Genomic DNA, 17222 nt, shown 5'->3' on the forward strand with positions numbered 1-17222 from the left:
CCATGTATTTACAAAACCTCCATTACCTTGCTATTATTTATTTTATTTTATTTTATTTTGTATTTTACAATCTTCCGCAATTATCTACACACCTCATTTGCTTCCAAATAACGAGACCAACGGGATTGACAACCCTCATGCATGCGTTGGGTGCAAGCTGTTTGTTCTTTTGTGTGCAACCGCTGCGGAATGTCGTGGTTAAGACCGGCGGCAACGGAGTGCCGATGCAATGCTGATGATGCGAATGATGTGATGATGAGTGCGACAAACAATAATTAACCCAACGACAGCGGAGTAAAAGGGGAATCTTCTGGAGCGTCGGTCTCGGGCTATCACAACTCTCCTACACTACAAGAGGGTCTCGACCCGAGATCCAAGAATGAAAGGGAAGAGGAAGAGAAGGCAAGAGGTAAACTTAGTCGCTTCTTTGACAAACGAGTGAAACCAACGATCCTTGAAGATTGCAAGGAGATGAGGAATGATATGAGAAACAAGCAGTAATTCAAACAAAATTTCGGCAGCACTCCGGTAGGAAAAGGGGACAAAAATTCGATAAGAAGGGAAGAACTTGACAAGATTCACAACAAACTAACTAAATTGAACAGCCAGGAGAGAACAAGATCTTGATAGAAGAAGATGATAAATTGAAGAGAGAAACATCACCACAACTCCGAAATAAGAGAATAGAAACTAGATCATTGGTAAGAAGAGCATGGAGAAGAAAATGAAAACTACTACCGCAATTGAATTTAAGAGTAGGCTGACAAGAAGAATTGAACTGGATTGTTGGCAAACCAACAATGAAAGAACACGCTTGTAGTGGACTTATGAAAACCATCCCAACTAACGAGGTGACAACCAGCCACTAACGGAAACAAGGATTGATTGGGAGAAACAATATATGCACAACTTCTTACACCAAGAGGATACATAGAGGACTTAGATCACTCATAATCACCATAATAGCAACAATCCGTAGGAAAAACTTTAGGTGAAATCTAATCCAAGACACCTCAATGAAGAAACCATGGGTTTGAAATATCTCATGATCAAAGGGTTGGTGGGTTTAAATATTTAATTCTTGAATCAACTTCTCTTCGAGACTCCTCCACTAACAAGAAAGTTATAACACCACCTCACAGGATAAAGGAAAAGAAAAGATGGAGCAGTTGGGAAAAGAATTGATATCATGAGCCATTCCGGAAGAAGAATTGCAATCACTATGAAACAAGAATAATAATTATGTTATCCTTATACTTCATCAAGTTAAATTGATGAAAAGGAATAGATTTAGCATACCACTTATTCTTCTTGGAAAAATTGAGGCGAGATATGAGGACAAACTTGAAGAAGTCTTGAAGGAGACATCGGTAAGAATTGGAATAATGGGGATAACAAGAATGAATGGAGATACCTCAGAATGAATAGATCATGAGCCACCTAAGAGAAAACTTGAACAAGGCACCAGAATAATCGAGAGACGAACGAAGAGACAACAATTGAGAAGAATTTGAGGATGAAAGCTGAAAGCTGAGAACGAAGAAATCTTCTGAAATGATGGCCTTCGGAGGATGGAAAATGAAAACAAATCTGAAATGCACCGGATAGATATGGAAGGAATTTCTCATGATTGGAAACAATTGAGAAGATAGCACGAAGCTAGATGACAATCTTCAAAAGAATGGACAAGATTTAAGAGAAACTCTCCTTCGGTGTTCACAAGCTGAGAATGATGGGGAGAACACCACCACGAATAACTGAGACACTCCGGAATAATGAAGAATGAAGGTTGAGCCAAAAGATGAGAATTAATTTGAACCAATCTTGGAGAAGGAATATGACTGATGAAATTCATACTTACGTCATAATTGAAAAGAATTAGAGATCTCCGAGAAAAGATTAGAAGAGTCACATAAGATCCTGGGAAAGAACCTGTGGGTTATAGGCCCACTCAAAAGAAAACCTCCGTTGAAACAATAGCTTAGAAAGAGAGAGATTGCACCGGTACAAAGAAAACTTGATGAGGTTGGGAACCTCGAAATAATTGAAAGGATTTGAAACAAGAAACTCTGAGATATCTAGAACACTCATGATAGAATAGAGATTGATGAATGACAAGCGAGACTTGAAGAGAATTTTCCAACACTGAAAGCATTGCACAAATGAAAAGGATATGATGACCCAAAATCTTGAATTGACTCCACCGGAGAGAAAACAAAATGAAGAAATGATGAACTTGAAACTCCTGAGGATCTTCATAATGAATCACCGGATAAGAGAGAAAAGAAAAAAGATAGCGGAAGCAATAATGAAAAGAAAGGCACTTGGATGATAATTGAATCACTGGGAAAAGGGCGGGGAAAACAAATACAACTTGGGACAGATGAGATGAACTCCAGAAAGAAATGTGAGATTGATCTTGCAAAATTGGAGAGGATTGAATTCACTAGAAGAGAAGCACAACGGTTGAAAATAATTGATAAGATGACTCCGATTGAAAAGAATTGATAAGACAATTTGATTGAGCAAAAGAATTTTCACTCTCATATAAAGTATGAGAACACCTCTTGGAATAATGAATTCACCACTTGACATTGAAGCAACTCGAATTACCATATTCCACCAAAACAAAGGATGAGGATTACGAAACAAGATGGAACAAATTCATGATAGATATTTCGCTCGATATTTTCATGGATAGGATCACACGGGCTCTATCCTACAGTACCCATCATGTACAAGGCAGTGCACACGATATATGAAGCGTCCCCGAGTCGTAGCAAGCTACAAGGACTCTTTAAGACACAACGAGAATCGTTGTAAGACGACCGTGATCAAACGAATCCACTAGATGTCGAACCCCAACCTCGCATCATGCATCTGTTGGAAGATTGTCCTATAAGTAACTACTTGAATTCCCACCTAAGCACTCCTGAAGTTTTCTGGCCATGCAATCAGTTCCACGGAAACAAGGAGTAAAAATCCATCACTCAATTATTAGCAATAACACTACCCGTCCAGTGTATCACATCCGTCAACACATAACCAGAGATCTCGTAAACTCATCTATCTCAGATCCTCGTAATCACAACGATACCAAGTATGGCAGTACCCGCGAACTCTCTGCACGAGTAGTGGGGATGTCGGGGTTATCTCGCCACTACCAGTATTGAAGCAATTTTGAACATCCTTCATCCTGAGATACTAAGAAATCGAATGATAATGATGTCCTCAAGAATCCCTTGGAGCTCAACTCTCCGAAATAAAATCAACACAACAGGAGGCACCAAGTCAGAACTCCGTCACATCGACATCATATAGATTCCAAAAATATTCGCATGATCCTAAATTTTTTTGAGTGAGAAGAGGAGTAGAATTAAAATCATTACATCAAGATTCCTCACGAGAGCATAGAAGAGGAGAAAAAATAATCCTACTCTCCGATATATAACTAGACTCAAAGTAGTTTTTCACTAGATTCGACTCGACCAAGTTCGATCAATCAAGGGGGTTCCTATGTCAGTACTGCTCTGATACCAACTTGTAACACCCAAGATGTGGTCCTATCCTTATTTTTGTGCGAGGGCCTCGACATGGATAGAAATGCATCTCGTCGTTTCACAAGATTGGATATCATTACAAGTACATGTACTGAAAAGATGAGTATATGGAATTGGCTTACACTCGCCACAAGCTACATCAGAGTCGCATCAGTACATTTCATAAAATCATCATGAAGAAGAGCAGGGTCCGTCTGTGGACGAAAACAAACGATAAAAAAGAACGACAACCATCCTTGCTATCCCAGGCTGCCGGCCTGGAACCCATCCTAGATCGATGATGATGAAGAAGAAGAAACTCCAAATGAACAATCATCGCTCTCACGTCAAGTAACCCTTTACATGTACATGCAAATGGCGTTGTAGTAATCTATGAGCCACAGGGGACTCAGCAATCTCATTTCCCAATGTATCAAGACTAGCAAAGCTTAATGGGTGAGGCATGGTTAAGTGGTGAGGCTGCAGGGGACTAAGCATTTATCTGAGGTGGCTAACTTATGAGTACAAGAATAAAAGAGGGGGATGATCTACGCATAGCAGACGTGAACTACTGGTGATCAAATGAATGATCCTGAACACCTACCTACGTCATACATAACCCCACCGTGTCCTCGATTGGAGAAGGATCTCACAAAAGAGACAGTCATGGTTACGCACTCATTGGCATATTTTAATTTAAGCTTACTTCACGTTATCTATAACCGGATGTTAAACAAAGTTTCCACATTGCCACATAACCGTGGGCACGACTTTCCAAAAGATTTAACCCTATAGGGGTGCTCCAACTAGTCCATCACAAACTACCACAAGCTGCGACGGAATGACCTCGATCAGATAGACCCGTGATCTCCTCGAATTCCTATTGGGAAAACCTCAACCTCGAGATAACCCAAAGAATCCTCGGAATGCCTCGCACAAGACGCTCGAGAAAGGTAAAACAAGTCCAGCAAGGTCGTCCGACATGCCGACATCCCGATAGGAGCCGCGTATCTCGTTCTAGACCAGCACCATCAGCATCAGCCCTCCCTTTATTATGTTCAATTACTCCTTGGGTTCATGACGCCCTATGTTTTCAATGTTAATAGAATTATTATGTTGGGATAATATAGTACCAATGTTGGGCCTTGCCAGACGAGATTTATCCCAAAATGAGAATCTAGGGGGTCCCCATAACAACCCCAAGCATGTTAGGAGTGCTCATTTATAAAACATAACACCGGTAGCCGAAACTAAGGCGGCAAAGGTGGAATAAAACACCAGGCTATAAAGGCCGAGCCTTCCACCTTTTACCAAGTATATAGGTGCATTAAATTAAATAGCATTTAATAAGGTGATATAACAAGGAACCCATGTTATCACATGGAAGCAACTGCACCTGCAACTAGCAACGCTATCCAATAGTTAAGCAAGCGGTAACACAGCCAATTAGTGGTTTGCTAAGTTGTAGACAGGTTGAAGGTTTTCATGGCAATGTTGGGAGGCCGATATTTAACAGGTGGTAGGCAGCGAGACATAATGATAGAAACGATATAACTAATATGGCAATGATCGTAATGGTATCTAGGGAAATGATCATCTTGCCTGAGATCCATCTTGGAAGAAGAACGACTCTGTGAAGCAGACGAACCGACGTAGTCGAACGGGTCCTCACATTCCCACACGTTTGCGAAACTTTATCGAGACGAAGCCAACCGGAAACAAGAATCAACACACGGTATCCACCACGTCACATGCACAATATGATGCACAACCTAATATGTTGCATGATCAGTTTTAAATATGGAAGGCATGATATGGCAATTCACAACAACCAAACAATACATGTTAAGTGAAGCACAATATGCAACGATTTGCATATTGACGATACTCCATGTTTAATTATTTAGTTCACTCCCGTTTATTAACACGACAATATTAAAATGTTGTTAACATGGCAAGGGGTGAAGCACAAATTAAAGTACCTATCTAGGCATTTTAAATGAGGCCGGAAATGACATATAACATCTCAGAAATGACCCCACATGTTGAATTCTAAATCTGTCCAGATTATTCCTAATCATCTTTTATGTTTGTTAAATGGCAAGAAAAATTAGTTCACGTGAAACTACACGTCGTTCTGGTCCATTTACATATATGGCTCATCTCCAACGGAGCTACGGTTAAATAACTACGACATAAACCGTTTTTAACATGTCGACAAGCAAACCGATGCAAATAGCATAGCTGACATCCTTAATCATGCATGAGAGTTGGAAATATTAATCTAAGTGAAATTCTAGCCAAGTTACATATATAACTCGTCACGATCCGACGCACGGATTTGAATCTACAATCGTTTTAAAAATATGCCTTTTTCCGAAATAAAATAAAATCGCAGGCTAGAAAGAAAAAAATACTATTGGGCTGAAACTAGCTATTGGGCTGAAACAGGGCACGCGCAGGACAATTATAACGCGGACGGACCCAAAATAGAGGGGCTTGGGGCGGTCTCACCTTGGGCCTAGGTGGGCCGCTCGGTGCAGATCTGGGCCAGTTGTGACATCCTCGACTTTTGCTACAGTAAAGATTGTAATTAAGCGACAGTGATCCCGCGCTAATGATGCCATGTCATCGTTAATTATATCAATGATCTCGTGTTGGTTGAAACCGAATCAAAATTCAAAGCTTTAAAATAAAGTCAGACGAGAAAAGATTTTATGTTGTTGAAATAAAAACGTCGGAGAGTTATAAAAATTCCCTAGCGGATTATAATTTCAAATCGGGCACTTTAGGAATTATGGGTAACCCCCTACATAATTAAAAGTGGAGTTTGAAATCAAATAAAGAAAATAAATATAGTAAATGTAAAAGAAATAAATAAAAGAAAGAAGTAAAAGTATATATAATAAATTATAAAAGATAGTAAGTAATATTAGGTACTAAAAAGAATTAAAAATAATTGAAAAGGAAAAAACAAAACAAAAAGAAAAGGAAAAAGAACCCCCACCCCTTGGCCCAACTGGGCCTAGTGGCCCAGCCGGCCAGGCCACAACCACCCGTGGGGGAAACCCCAGCGAGACCCCCCGCTTCCGTGCTGCCGTCGCGAGCCCCCACGACCGAGAGGATCCCATCCCCCACGGTCCTCCTCCCGTCTCACCAACCCTTCGTGCCCCCCCCCACCGATGAGCCCCCTCCCTACCTCTCGTTGCCCCCCCATCGTCCCTCTCCCTCTCCTGCTAACTCCCAAACCGAGCCACCTCATCCGCTCGTTCCCTCTCCTCCCCTTGGTTACTCTCCCTTCTCTCCCCCACAATCGAGACAGCCCCCAGATTCCTCCCCACCTCGCATCCTCTAAGGGAACGAGCCCCTTCCCTCGGTTCCTCTCCCCTGCACCCGTGGGTCTCCCTCCCAGATCCCCACCGAGGTCAACCCCTCCCCTGCGCTCCTCCCGTCGACGGCCCCCCTCCGGCTCCCTCCCGAGCCCTAGTCCCTGGAGCCCCGTCGACCGGCCCTCCCGGTTCCCCCCGTCGGCTGAGGCACCCCTTGGTCACCCCGTCGACCGAGCTCCTCCTCGCCATCCGGCCGGCCCCGACCTCCGGGAAGTTTTCTCCGGCGACCCACCTCGCCGGATCCGTCATCACCGCCTCCGGGAACGCCTCAAAGTCGTCTCCTCCGCCCCTTCCCGCGAACTCCGGCTTCACCGGGCCCTCCCGTCAACGTCGGTGAGCCCCTCCTCGGGCTCCTCCCACCATCTTGTTCTCCTCGCTGTCCCCATTCCGTTCCGGCAAACGGGGCTTCGATCCGTCGACGGTAGAGACCGGTAGGGGGATTGAAGATTTTGTTCTTCTATGTTGAGTTAGCAGAGAGAACTCTGTGTTGTCTCTTCTGTTAACAGAGAGAGTTGTGAGAGAGATGAGAGTTAGAAAGAAATAAAAATAATTAATGTATTGCGTATGTATTTTGTATGTATGAGATGCACGTATGTATGTATGTATGTATGTATTTGATGCCCGTATTTATGTATGTATTTGCGTATATAGGTATGTGGAGGAATACGATAATTGTATGGTTATGTATCTGTGAATAAAAATATGTATTTGGCCTAAAGCCACTTACCCGTGGGGCCAACGCACCCTGTTGTCTATGACAGGGAGGCCCCACACCCCCTTTTAAAGAAATGTGAAATTAAAATATAAAAATAAAAATATTGTTTCTATTAAATAAATAAATAGATATATTAGTTAATTAATTAATTAATTAGAATAATTAGAATATGACACGTGGGTCCCCCACTAAATTAATCTGATTAATTAATATTTAATCTTAATTAAAACTTGTGCCTATGACGTTCGGGACCCGCTAGTCAGTTGACCAATCAACTGTTGATGTTAGCATGACATCATGCTGATGTCATAATAGCTTTTTATTAAATTATTTAAAATAGTTTTTGATTCCTAATTATTGGATAAAACTTTAAAAATTAATATTAAATAATCCGTAAGTCAGATCAAAATATTTTCAACATGAAAGTTGATCAGCAGAACGAGACGAACCCGGATACACGGTCCATTCGTTTGTCACGCGTCCCTAGCGTAGCAAACATGGAACATTTCCATCGTTTCGAGTATGACCGGTAGTAGCCCGATACCCGGAAAATACCGTCAGATATTCTTCCGACCCGTCTATGACGGATGTTGTTGAGTTAGCTCATGTCTAGCCTGCATCTTGCCATGTCATGCTTTGTGTTTCACCGTTGCTATTATTTATTTTTTTCTTCCCCCTCTTATTACCGGTAGACCCCGAGACTGACGCTGCTGCCGGGTACATCTACGACCCTGCCGATCAGTCCTTTGCCGCAGAGCAGCAAGGCAAGCAAACCCCCCTTGATCATTCCTATATCGCCTATGTCTTTCTTCCTACTGCTTGCATTAGTATTTTGCTACTGTTGTAGTTAGCTCCTATATCTGATGCATAGCCTATTTTTGATGAACTGCTAATTTCATTCATGTACCTTTAATATGCTTAGTATAGGTGGAGCAGTCATCCCCTCTGGCCCCGTAGTTCAGTTGCCCCGCTTGTTTTCAAATCTCGATCTCTGATCGACGAGCCAGCCCTGACACAGCACATACACCCCCCTTAGTTGTACGACGCTACAGAGATACTATCGGGTACCGAGGGTGACACCTCGCTAAGTACTCCGGATGATATCTCTGTAGTATAGCTAGTCGGTCGTGGTTATCGAGGGTGATTCCTCTTTCACCATTCCCGATGACGCCTCTGTCGTGCAACCCCTCAAGTGTGGGACCCTCGAGGGTGATTCCTCTAAGCCCACATTGACGGGTACATCGTTCGGAATCCAATGAGGGTGATACCTCGGATTCCCCCCGATGTTACAACCACACAGTTACTCGACCTTGTTACTGGGATCTTTGGTGATTAGTTGTAAGACGGGTGGATTCCCGTGAGACTGTGTAGTTGGCCTAATTAAAATGTTAATGGATTTGAGTATTTGATCTGGGTTGGTCGAAGACCTTTTCGCACTAACCGGCTACACAGGAAGAATTATGGGTACTCGGCGTCGTGGTATCAGCCGAAGCCTTTCAGATGTCAGCAATCATAGTGGCGCGCGCCTGAGTGGTCCCGAGAAGCATTGTGCTTGTGATTAAGGGATGCTAAGACTGACGTCGGCCGCCCTCGCATCGTGCAGGAGCGCGGAGGGGAACTGGGCCCATGAACCCTTTGCGCTTAGGATTTAGACCGGTGGGCTGACCTCTCTGATTAGTCTTAGGTGGGGCTGCGACGTGTCGATATTCCGAGGCCGGGCAGGACCCAGAAAAGTATGTCCGGCCCAAGTGTTATCGAGCGTGACGGGACATGTGGTGCACCCCTGCAGGGATGAAAATTAACTATTCGGATAGCCGTGTCCACGGTTATAGGACGACTTGGAGTTGTGCCCCGATCTTATACAACTATAATTGTTACTTAACTGGAATTAGTTTGCCTCGGGATTGCTTCCTCGCAGGGAGTCGAGGGAGGATCTTTAGGCGTGACCTCACTTTTTTTTTGCTGCAACAATATGACTATTAATGTTTTACCCCTGTTCTACTCTCGTCTATTGCTGCAAGACCCTAAAGATGCTAGTCTTCGATAGGACTAGGCCTTATCTCTCTATTCTCGCATTGCTGCAGTCAGTCCACATATAACCCCCCCCCCTGCTTTGATACTGATGCATAATTAGAATAGTTCTGATGTAAGACTTGCGAGTACTTTGGATGAGTACTCACCGCCGCTTTGCTCCCCCCTTGTCCTCTTGATCCGTTTGCTGCAACCAGATGATGGAGCCCAGGAGATGGAGGTCCCCGCCGACGACGACTGCTACCCCGACGGTGCCTACTACTACGTGGAGGCCGCTGCTGATCAGGAGTAGTTAGGAGGTTCCCAGGCAGGAGGCCTCGCCTCGTTCGATCGTTGTATCTTTTGTGCTAGCCTTCTCTAAGGCACCCCATGTTTTATGTATGTACTCAGATATTGTTGCTTCCACTGACTCGTGTGTTTGTCGAGCTTTCGTATTCTATCCCTCGAGGCCACTGGCTTGTAATATGAAGCTGATGTTATTTTATTTGTGTCTAGAGTTGTATTGTGATATCTTCCCCTGAGTCCTTGGGTTTCATCGTACGCATTTGCGTGTATGATTAGCGTACGATTAAACCGAGGGCGTCACAAGTTGGTATCAGAGCCGACTGCCTGTAGGTAGCCCCCTTTCCAACTCCTTGTCCGAAGTTGAGTATAGTGTTTGAAAAACTTTACTAACACTGATGTTGTGGCTTACGGGCCCACATCGCAATTGGGTGGTATTAGTATCTTTTACTCCTTTCCTATACTCTGGGCTCTACTCTCTCTTCTCTTTCGGGTTAAAGATTTTACTAACTCTAACATTAGGTTCGCGTAAATATTTCCTCCCGGGGAGTCTCGTATTTCAGACGATGGCTTGATCCATCAGAAGACTCCGAAGTTACTCCCTGATGTTATCTCGAGAACTTGTGCCCATCGCTCTTGCGATTTCCCTTCCTCCGTCGACCACTATGGATGACTACATACAAATGTCGTTCATACCTTCTTCTCCAATTGCTCTTACTTTACAAGAGGCAATGAATTTTATTATTGGGGATTCGTCCATGATTAGTTGTCTTGGGTTTCGAAAGTTCTTCGAATTACTATTCGGTCTTCCGAAATCCTCCGTAGCCTAATGTTAATGACCTTTCTCACCTGCTTGCATTATGGTTAAATCCATATGTCTAGCAGCATTCATAAAAATCCTTTGTGATTTTCCTGTGATCTTATTGATTCTACCTTTGTGTGAATGCACACAATCATCTGCAGATACTCCTGAATTATCTTCCGGCTCAGACGTCCTTCCAGACAGAGCTGGTTCTTGACAAATCAACCGTGGTGGTTGTCCATCTAAATCCTTTCAGCTTACGTGTATGTGATCGGAGCATCTGATTATGATACACCAACCTGGAAATCCTAATTCCTTTGGTAATTAAGTATCGATATTTTTCAGATGTTCCATAACCTGATGCATTGCATCCTATCTCCCTATGATTGAGTACCGATACTCACATCAGATCTTTTGCGGACTGCTAGACTCATTCTGGGTTATTATCCGACGGCATCCTTTACATTAAAACAAATAAATTCTTGTGATATTGTTCCCTTGATACATAATGCCATTGGTAGATTGTGTCTTCTCCATCTGATAAATTGTACCCTATGCTTTCGTCGGCCATCCTTTGTTGTCAAGCATGTGTTAATTACTCTTGGAGTGTATGGTATATGTTCCTAAGGTGCCCCGATGGGTTGAACAGGCCTTCCTAAATCAATATGACTCGAAAGGTTTTCATGAGTCTTACTCTTCTGGTGCTTTGCCGAATATCCTTTCAAAGCTACAACCTGATCTGAGGCGAGGAGTAAATGACAGGTGATGCATTGATGAAGTGGGAGTCGACACTGAACTTTGTGTTCATGCCCATGGAAACGACGTTGATCCTATCATAGAAACTTCTCATATCAATAATCATTCATTTTTTGGTTTAAATTTGGTATCTATGATCTTGTACTTTGCAACCATGGTTCCGACCATGTTGTCCTACCTTGATTTCATTCTTAGACGAGTTAAAGTACTTGTCTTCTTCAGATCAATACATCGGTCCAGGCCTTCATGTTGATCTACCTCCGAATATTATTCCTTGTAGCTCGAGGATATCACGAAGCTATATAACTTCTTGTGAGCTCCTCATCAACTGTGATATTTTCATTAATTCCAGCTCCCTCGTGTTTGAGTTGTTGAACACGCTAGTACATCGACAACTGAATCGAGTACGCATTGCGATTCAACAACTTTTAGCAATCTTCCTTGTTAATGAGGTTGTACTCAATCATGTTGTTCCAAGCTGTCACGCTACATCATCATCGTCATGTTGGAGCTCGACCATGCTATCTATACCCTTCATCCCTGGAACACAATTCCAACTGTGCGTTAAGCTTGCATCGAGCTTTCCGCATCATGTTAGTGGTCCTAAAAGGCAATCTCAATTCTAGGCTAGCAGTCTTAACTGTGTTTCCCGCAACCTGTAGCTTCACCGTTCCCTTGCTTGATGTCGTCGCTGATCGATTACATCTTCGTGAAGTTCTCGACAATTGTGCCGTGGTCATCGTCAACATTCCGAGCTCTTGCAGGGTATCGATCGAATGCATGATGAGAAATGCCATCCTTGCCCCTTGATGATTTGTGTTTTCATCAACAACCTTTTTGTCTCCCCGCCAACACAAACATGTTCATGTTTGGTGTTGTCCCTTAAGTTCCTTGCTTTTCAGCTTATGTTATCCTCTGCCTTGAAGTATTACTATCTTTTATGTCAAGAATGTCGTGAGGATTGCACGCCTCTTAAGGATTCTTGATATAGTAATACTTCTCACCATCACCATTCATTCTTGGTCCCGTGTTGTTTCAAGCCGGACTACCGACAAGTGAACTCTGATGTGTGATTCAATACTTTTGTCAACCCTATCACCTTGAGGTTAATAACAGATTGTTTCCTCCTTAGTGTGTTGGGTGTTGACTCATCATTTTAGCATTGGTCGTGCTACTCATTCCGTGTTTCCGAGTGCACCCTTTGACCAATGTTTAATTGTTGTTGATCCCTCGAGCATGCGACATTATACCATTAGACTTTACAAATGCTATCTCCTCGATATTATAAAACTTGAAAATTCGTATGTGTCAAAATCTTGAGGGATTGTTGCTGAGCCCATCGGTCGCACCCTCAAGTTCTCCATGGTTCGTGATGAAGCTTTTGAAAGCACTATCTTTGTGCCTAGCTCATGGCGGATATGTTTGATATAAGAAGTGTTTTCCCAAAGTTCACGTGCACTCTTTCCGCCGTGAATATGTGAATATTGTGTTTCGCTTCTTCTCGGGAAATCCCAAGTCATTCACGCATGTGTGAAGTGTTATATGTTTTGAAGGATTGCTATCTTCACTTCATATAACTTCTCTTAGCACACGAAGCCACTCACTGATTTGATCAAGGAAAATAAGTTCCTTCATAAGAGCTGGTCTAGATTTACACATAGAACCTTGTTACCCTCGATGATGGTTTCCAAATGAGAACTCAGTTGTATTTTGACATAAGAATTCTATGTGGGCACGAATGTCTTGACATTGTGTTCATATGTCTTACAGTCGAACTCATGATTCAAGAATTGCTTGTGTAGCTCATATCATGAGAATCTTGCACCTTCGTTTTCTTCTCAGGCATCTTGAGTCTGAGGTGTCCTGACACCAATCAGATCTGAATCTCGGGCAGATACGATGGTTGAAACATTTTCCAATAATTATAACTTTGGTCCTATGTAATCTGGTACGGTGATGTCTTGTTTGGCACACCGGGCCGAAGGACCTATTGTTATAAATTCTTCCATATGTAAGATTCGACATCATTTCATGAGGAAACTATATGACTTATTTCATAAGTTGTTCCTCATGGATCCTCTTTGTATACCCATAGGTCCGACATTTATCTAATAACCATGTCGATGATACCACGAAGCACGGATGTGGTACTTCAAAGTTCAACAGGAACATTGGAAGCGCAATGCTAACTTGTTCTTGATCAATTATCCAAACCATGTGGTATGGGTAAACATCATGATTCCTCTTGCCTCTTTATCCAGATGGATAGGCACTTAATGACCTATCATGTATACCATACTCTATGTTTTCCTTGGGAATGGTATACTCTAATACTTGTGTGTGTGAACACATTTTGCCTTCCCATTGATCTGTTTGACCTTTCTTGTGGCATAACTTATCTAAGCAGTGTTAATTCCCTGCTTAGGTAAAATTCTCGGTATATAACTCTGTCAGTAAAACCCTGTTACTATTGTAGATAACATTTCCGGTAGCCGCCGGTGGACGAGAACTTTGCCTATTGGTCCGCCTCGTTGTAACGAGCAGGAAAATGGTTCTATTCGTCCCCCGCACTTGGTACTAACGTTGTTGCCAACATAACTGACAGGTTATCCTCTGACATGTCTTGCTACCAAGACCGTATAATATGTAACCCCTCTATCTACTCCCGGCCCACATGGTGGACCCATAATCGAAAGTTCCACAGGATTGAAACCTGGCTCTCCTGTACATCTTTGACTGCAAAGTATCCTTTGCACTTGGCTTAGTATGAAATTCTCGAGCCACCGTTCAATGGACCGATCACTCTTCGGCTCGTATGGTTTCCAACACGCTGAAGATCTAGTCCGCATTATTCATGTGAATCTGAAGGTTGCTCAGTCTCGTCAGAAGAGTCAGTATGACCGTCACCATCAGGGTATGGTCTATCAACCTGGCGAAAGGGCATATCTTCGTGTCACACCAATGAGAGGCGCACACCGTTTTGTAATCAAGGGCAAGTTAGCTCCTCGCTATATTGGTCCTTTCACTATTCTCGAAAGGTGTGGAAGAGTGGCTTATCAATTAGAACTGCCGGTGAACCTTTCTCAGGTTCACGATGTCTTCCATGTTTCTCAACTCCGTCGCTGCTTCAAGGATCCTATTCGAGCAGTGGATCATGGTATGCTTGAGCTTCTACAAGACCTCTCTTATAAGAAGCATCTGGTCCGCATTCTCGACCAAGCTGAACGTAAGACTCGTCGCAAAGTCACCAAGTCCCTTAAGGTGCAGTGGTCAAATCATTTTGAAGATGAAGCCACTTGGGAACGCGATGATCATCTTCGTGATGAATACCCCGGGCTTTTTCCTTCTACCTCCTAATTCTCGGGACGAGAATTCTTGTTAGTAGGGGATAATTGTGACATCCTTGACTTTTGCTACAGTAAAGATTGTAATTAAGCGACAGTGATCCCGTGCTAATGATGCCACGTCATCGTTAATTATATCAATGATCTCGTGTTGGTTGAAACCGAATCAAAATTCGAAGCTTTAAAATAAAGCCAGATGAGAAAAGATTTTATTTTGTTGAAATAAAAACGTCGGAGAGTTATAAAAACGTCGGAACATAGCAGAACTCTGAATTCTGCAGCAGTGCATGTCTCGCTCTCATAATAGTCAGCATTGAATAGGCAGCATCTTGTACTGCCATGTCAACATTGACTCCCAACCCATAGGACCAATGGATTGGCTTCTCCGCTCCAGGGTAGTCTGGAAATACCCTAACAGTGCAGATGTACTGGCTCTGGTTGAAGTCTCGGTACTGTTCCTCCACTGTGTACTCGGGGTACCAGCAGTAACCGCACACCGACATCATCCTGACCAGCATGGCCGTATGACCCGGTACATCAATGCACCTGGTCAGACGTACCACCTGACGAGAAGGACGGCCAGGCATCTGTAAATAGAGAGTAATGCAAAAAGCATTAGAGCTCTGAATGCAAAATTGGGCAGCATAACGGCTGTAAATGCTCAAAAACAAATTTTGAGACAACCCAAAAATGAAATAGCGTCACCACTCAACTATCAAGTTCAACTCTCTGATCATCAAACTTACTTCCTGCTTCCTAGGAATAAAAGAAACCCAATATCTCTCGACCCGTAGTCCTATAATCTACCGATCAAAAATCCGAGCCTAGGAGAAGATGAGTAACCTAGTCCTTAATTCCCGCAGAAAAGACGAGGATGACCAGAATAGAATACCTTGAGAAGAGAACAAGAGTGTTACGTTCCCTTCCACAAACAATTCCCTTATATATAACTAAAGCAATTCTAGACTCAACTTCGACCAGTTTAGCTTAGTAATCCTACAGTCAATCAGGCTCTGATACCAACGCTGTCGGGACCCCGATCCTAAGCCATAGGAATCCAGCTTGTAACACATCGCATCTCTTTGTGGTCTCACGCACGGTTAACTCCACGGCTGCAGCCTTACCCTAGCCGGGACCGTTTGCGTCTTTTGACTCACGTATGCGATCGTGTCGCTAGCATTCCAATGTCAAAGAACCCGGATCGACATGTCTAGTCATAAACCAAAGTGGCAGTTCCGCACAAGGACAGGCATACATGACCCAACAAAGCAGGTGTCGGCCATCAACGAACGTAGACGAGTCGTAGCAAGTTACAAGGACTCCATTACGTCGCGTGACATTTCCCCAAAGGGGACAGACACAGCAGCTAAGAAGGACACATGCCGGTCAACCAATGCGTCCGGAGCAGTAGCGAACTACCAAGGCTCGTTGGATCACAAAGGGGCATTTCCTTGTAAGGAGTGCTACTAAAGTTCACGACTAGGTATTCGAACCCCATACATATCAAGTAAGACACACGTACGCATGGCATACCGATATGTATAGATACATCGATGGCATCACAACATAACCATAAACATACAAGCTTTATTTAAGAGGCTCGGAAGAGCCACACACATATTATTACACATTAAGGGTCTCACGACCCATAATATCAGTCACACAATACAAGCCAGCGGAAGAGTTATAAGCTGTCTGGGTACAGACAGAGCAACTAGAAGGCACATGGCCTGACTATACTACAGAGCCGACGTAGGGCCAGATCGTAGCTGGGACACCAGCTACTCGTCGTCGTCGATGTCTACGAAGAACCCTCCATTAGGGTTATTAGCAACCTCTGCAACATGATTAAGCAAACATGAGTACGAAGGTACTCAGCAAGACTTTAGGATGACTAACTACTCATGCAAGGTATCAAGAAGGTATTGTAGGGTTTCATGCGGAAAGCCAGCATCTGACTCGTGGCTAGACAACTTGCTTTTTGAAATTAGTTTTGACAACTTGTTTTCTCGTACACGAGTCCACTAACACCACAACAATACACTATCGTGGAATCATTCCGTCTCCATACGGAAATGCCGCCCACGACACTCACGCTTATCTTGACAATTTTATGAGTAGCCATTGAAGTTATCTATGAATATGTCTCCAAGTAGTCCATATCCATGGACACGGCTATTCGAATAGTTCATAACCCTGCAGGGGTGTACTTCGTCACACACGCTCCCGCCACTTATCGCCATGTGCACGTCATGCACCTCGGCAACCTTCAAGCGGAAGCCCAGCGAGGGAGTCGGCCACGACCGTTAACCACACTAGTACCTAGTCCAGGTTTATCGCCTATCTGAGAGTAACCCGTACGGA

Source organism: Hordeum vulgare, chromosome 5H (genome assembly GCF_904849725.1).
Source record: "Hordeum vulgare subsp. vulgare chromosome 5H, MorexV3_pseudomolecules_assembly, whole genome shotgun sequence".
Lineage (NCBI taxonomy): Eukaryota > Viridiplantae > Streptophyta > Magnoliopsida > Poales > Poaceae > Hordeum > Hordeum vulgare.